This window comes from Ostrinia furnacalis, unplaced genomic scaffold, assembly GCF_004193835.3.
Source record: "Ostrinia furnacalis isolate ACB-3 unplaced genomic scaffold, ASM419383v2 OfSCF0986, whole genome shotgun sequence".
NCBI classification, from domain to species: domain Eukaryota; kingdom Metazoa; phylum Arthropoda; class Insecta; order Lepidoptera; family Crambidae; genus Ostrinia; species Ostrinia furnacalis.
The window spans coordinates 260,217-266,471 of NW_021131225.1; positions in this window are offsets into that span (position 1 = coordinate 260,217).

Genomic DNA, 6,255 nt, shown 5'->3' on the forward strand with positions numbered 1-6,255 from the left:
AGATCAATGCAGACAAGACAACCCTAGGTAGCGTAGTAAAGTGTCGCGATTGAGCGTACGGAACGGTTCAATTGGCCGAATATTGTTCTGATGGGCATCAGCCTTTACGGGGCTATTGCATGGAACGAGCCGCGCTGTTTGAAAACAAATCAAGCGCCGCATTACTCCCATTGCGCAAATCAACACATCACAACATGCTATCTACTCAACATGTTCGATTTTTGGATTCAGAGAGGTCTGAAGGGAAGTAAGTAAGTCAGTGTATCAAAGAAATTAGATTGTCTTATTCTATACTTTAATATGTTTAATTGATTATGATCCATAAATCTAAATACAGTGTGAGTCACGTTAAAGTGTACATATGAAAATAGATGAAACTAGACCTATTTTTATCGACAAAAAAGAGGTCAAAAATTTTTTGAGATTTTTTTTTAATTTTTTATATAACTTTTTTTCTTCCAATTACTTATTGTAAAGAAAACGTAATAACTTTTAAACTAAGCGGTGTATCCTGATAAAATAAAAACAATAATAATGCTAAATAACAGGCGATACTAAAAAAATACATGAAATACACAAAAAATGCCAACAAATAATAAAAAATGATACTTTTTGAAAAAAATCTGCGTTTAAATTCGTGTTTTTTTGGTTATTTGATAAATTTCTCCAAAAAATGCCCCCATAACAGGTGGTTTTTATTACTTTGTATTATTTTCTATCGTATTACCTTTCTAAAACCCAAAATCGCATGTCTCTATCCCTATCAAAACGTTTGCAATGATCGTTTGAACTAAGCCTCTCCAAGCGCGCCATTCAACGCTTCGTTAACAATGAAACTGAAAATGGCTCTAGATTTGTAATTTTGATAAAGACAAGTTAGATTTCAAATAAAAACAAAAGATTTCGAAGTAAAAAAAGCATTTTAGTTAAAATTAAAATTGTCTCTACCTGTAGCGGAGAATAATGTTGTGGCAGGCCTTTGTTCAAACGATCATTGCAAACGTTGTGATAGGGATAGACACATGCGATTTGGTTTTACGAAGGTAATACGATAGAGGATAATACAAAGTAATAAAAACCACCTGTTATAGGGGCATTTTTTGGGGAAATTTATCAAATAACCAAAAAAACACGAATTTAAACGCAGATTTTTTTCAAAAAGTATCATTTTTTATTATTTGTTGGCATTTTTTGTGTATTTGATGTATTTTTTAGTATCGCCTATTATTTAGCATTATTACTGTTTTTAATTTATCAGGATATACCGCTTAGTTTAAGAGTTATTACGTTTTCTTTACAATAAGTAATTGGAAGAAAAAAAAATCTATAAAAAAATCTCAAAAAAATTTTGACCTCTTTTTTGTCGATAAAAATAGGTCTAGTNATTAGATTTTTCATATAAAATCAGTAACCCAGTGTCGTGCCACGCGCAGTGCAGGGTTCCGTAGCGTCCAGTCGTTTAGTAAGACAAGCAATTGCTGCAACCTAGGACCAGTTTTTTGATTCATAGTTAAAATAACTAATATTGTTAAATTTTGCTACTAATGGTAAAATATTAATAAAATGTAAACTAATAGTTAAAAAATGTACTAAAATTCAAGTTAAACATTGTTATAAAAAGTTATTTAACCACTTGTCATTTGACATCTGTCAAATTTTACTATTGGTTACTTTAACTACGAATACATAATATTTTCATACGTATGTAATGTAATTTTTTAGGGTTCCGTAGTCCTGACAAGGAACCCTTATAGTTTCGATATGTCTGTTTGTCTGTCCGAGGTTTCGCTTGGAAACTATTGGCACTGGGGAGCTGCAATTTTGTGAAGGTATGTATATTAATCACGCCGACAAAACGGAATCATAAAATTTTGAAGAAAAAAAAAATTCTAGGAAGTGGGGATGAATTTTTTCAAGGAAAACTATAACGGTTAAGATACATTACTTAGTTTAAGAGTAATAGTCATTTGACTCATGTATTATACAATTTCTTAACCAGTAAAAATTCCTTAGAAGAAAATGTGAAAAGTAACTTTAGATGAAGTAATTGCTTGCTTCTGACGCAATAGCGATGTCGATGACGTTTTTTTTTAATTTCGACATTTATTCTGCATCTTTAGTGTTCACAAATGCAGATGGAGGCATTTTTAGTTTAATTTGATTTAGACGGTTTGGAATAAATTGTCACTATCATCATAAAAAAAACATTTTTTTTTACTTCAATAACCCAGTTTTCTGGCAATTTTACTCTATTTCTTGCGGGAAAAATTACGTGATATTTTCCGAGACCCCCCTCTCCCCCACGTGAGATTTAGTGAGGTTTTCGTTGACCCCCTCCCCCCCCCCCTAAAAGTCTCACGTAATTTATGGACGCCCCCTAATTGAGGATTCTAATGGTGAAATATTGTTTATCGGTCCAGTAGTTTCGGAGCCTACTCAATACAATCGAAGCTTTCCTCTTTATAATATTAGTGTACAACAAGATTACCGTAGCTGCCGTTTAGGCGACTTCTCTAATTATGAATGAATACCTAACGTTGTTTAATTTACAATCATCTGAATGATAATTTTCTCCATGTAACTCATTCATAAATGTCGCGTAAAGACCAGTGTCTTTCTATTTTAGTTAAAAAGTCTATCTTACCTTATAATGATAAATTTACATTGTATTAGCACCGTCCCTTAAAGGGATGCAAATTAAGTGCGAAAATATTGTTGCTAACAAAGTAAGACGTCGAGCGTTGTGAACGAACCGCTAGCGAAGGCGCCGGCGACCGATCATACGCCTATAATGGCATTAATTCTGCCTCCGTTCTTGCAGTAGGGTTGAACAGTAAACTTATTTTGTTAATAATATTATTATTTTCAGTTCGTTTTCAGCCAAATGACGTCCACTGCTGGACAAAGGCCTCCCCCAAGGTTTTCCACATTATTTTCAGTATGCAGCGTTAAAGAAAATAGATAGGTTTTAAAACTTATGAGACGCTGCTCACTTGTGTGATGTTGTAGGCTAGTTACTTTAGCAGGATCTCGATCAAACTTTCATAATAAGTAATTAATTTGATTGAAATGGTCCTTCGCATGTTCCTACAGATGACAGCTTGGTCTTGAAATGATTAACAAATATTATGGTCTCATTTCAAGAAATAATTACCATTTTGGTAATAACGTAATTAACATTTTGGTACCTATCCTAGTCAATGGCAGTAGCTCTACACAAAACGCTTACTTAGTAGATCATAGCATGCACTATTATAGCAAATGTTAAAGGTTTTTCCAACAAAATGTATAAATCAATGCAGACAAGACAACCCTAAGTAGCGTAGTAAAGTGTCGCGATTGAGCGTACGGAACGGTTCAATTGGCCGAATATTGTTCTGATGGGCATCAGCCTTTACGGGGCTATTGTATGGAACGAGCCGCGCTGTTTGAAAACAAATCAAGCGCCGCATTACTCCCATTGCGCAAATCAACGCATCACAACATGCTGTCAACTCTATAGAACAGTTTCGATTTTTGGATTCAGAGAGCTCGAAAGGGGAAGTCAAGCCAAAGAAATTGGAAGTCATATTCTATACTACATTATAATATTTTAAGACTGTGTTATATTTTGATCCATAATAATCAGCACAGAATTTTTAAATCACTAAATACCTCATTCAAACAATTTATTTTCTGGTACAAAATGATTTCTACTCAATGAGGGTTTTCGCGATTGAAAAATCCGCCAGATGGCAATACGTAGACGCGAGGTCCAAATGCTGCATAATTGGTTATTTTTGACATGACATTGACAGATATGTCAAAATCCGCCAATCACGCAGCATTTGGACCTCGCGTCTACGTATTGCCATCTGGCGGATTTTTCAATCGCGAAAACCCTCATTACCTGAATGAAGAGTGGGTATTATTTTGTCCACCTACACTAACAATTATTAAGAAAGCAATTTTAATAACTTTTTATCGAAAGTAAAGTATTGTCACGCAGAAAATGAAAAAAGAAATAACGAGTATCATTCACAAATTTTATCTCAAGACGGCTTAATTCGAAATTAACGATTGCTTTCTTTTGATCTAATACGAAAGTAATGGCTCNGGTCTAGTTTCATCTATTTTCATATGTACACTTTAACGTGACTCACACTGTATATAAAAGGAGAAACTGACTGACTGACTGACATATTAACGCACAGCCTAAACGGCTAAACGTAGGCACTTGAAATTTAGAAGGGACGTAGCTTAGGTACCGTAGAGGTGCACTAAGAAAGGAATTCCCGAAATTTCCACGGGAACGGGAATTAGCGGGAAAATCCTTTTGTATGAAAAATCTAAACCGCTTAAGTTAGACGCTTGAAATTTGGCATGCATGTACCTTAGTAAACTTAAAGCTTAGTTACAACAGGATATTGCAAAATTCGGGGAATACGGGAACGGAAGTTAGCGGGAAAAAACATTTGTATGAAAAAATGTAAACCGCGTAAGATAGATGAAGACGGGTAAAACGGGATCCACGCGTACGAAGTCGCGGGCGGCTGATAGTAAGCACATAATTTTGAAATCACAAAATTCCTCTTTCAAACAATTTATTTTCCGGGACATAATGATTATAGCTACCTACTCAATTACTTGAATGAAAAGTGGGTATTCTTTTGTCTACCTACACTAACAATTATTAAGAAAACAATTTTAATAACTTTTTATTGAAAGTAAAGTATTGTCACGCAGAAAATGAAAAAAGAAATAACGAGTATCATTCACCAATTTTATCTCAAGACGGCTTAATTCGAAATTAACGATTCCTTTCTTTTGATGGCTCTCGATATCTTTTTGTTTTAATGATGAATGGCGAAAAAATGAGACCTAAGCAATTGCTGGAGAAATCAAACGAATGAGTATGGTGCTTAAATAAATTGTCCCAGAGATTATGTAACTCTTTCTTTTGATTTGAATGTAAATAACCAACATCAATCAACTGAAACTTTTTCGTTGAATGTTTTGTTGAAGCTGAGTGAAGACTGAAAGATAATACCGAATGTATGAAAACAAAACATAAAGAGAGCAAAGGCGTGGGATCTTTTGAGAAGGGTGGTATGAATGCTGACAGAAACTTGGGCCTTTGTTTGAAGGAACTTTAAGAACATTAAGAAATAAAGCCAGGCAATTTGAGCAACGGCTGCATTTCTAACTTAGTAAATAAACGAGTATGATGCTCGTAGGAGGAACATTTTATACACATTGATGTATGTTTAAAAAATAATACCTAGTATTCAGCTTGCCGAATTTTCATAGGTCTTGGTTTTGAACAACAATGAACTTCTCATTGCCTAAATAAAAAATGTGTATTGAACCATTACCCAACAAACAAGAAGCTCTTTAGATCAGTGATCCTTCTCAGAATCTAAGGTTAAGCGAGGGAAAAAGTACATCACCAATCTTTGCTTGAGATCTAACAAGATTTTGCTTGCCGCGAAACTAATATTTTTCTACCGAAGTGTTTTATTTTGCTTAGGCAAATACCTTTTTTTATGAAAACCCCGATATTTTAGTTGCCTCGATGACAAGCGAAAAAGCTAAATTTTCCACATGTTTGTTTAGCGCGTGTATTGGAATGAGAAAACTTTGAAGCCTTCCCATTGACCAAATAAATAGCGATCCTCTTTCGCTCTTAACAAACCAATTTCAAACTTTTCCTTTTATTTTCCTTAACACAATCTGAACCGAATAAACGCGTTTGAGTTACAATGTGTTTAAGGGTAGAAGTAGGTACCGGTATTGGATCTCTTACGCCATTTTTGGGCACTCTACATTCTATATAAAATTACAAATAATTTAATGATCCGTCATAACTAATGAATATCATTTCATTTTTAATATGACGGTATTTTTGATACTCATTTCAAGAACAATTTAAGTGGCCAAAAGGATATAGTGGCCCCAAACGGCACTTCTACCTTATCTACCTGCAATGAGCAGAAACTAATTAACTCATTACCTTTAACTATACCGCACATGTTTCCCATGAGTACATTCGCCTTGCGCTTACGTAGTGCCGACCTCTAAATTACTCTAGATCGCACGTACGCGCATTGGAATGGGGGCACTTCGGACCATAGTTATTAAAACCATCTAAGGCTTGGGTCAGAATTTTCTACACTATGTCATAAGATACGAATCCAATACGTTTATTACCTAATCTGAGAATATAAGCAAACTTTTGATGACCCAGTTCTTTTCCAATATTCTGATAACTTTACT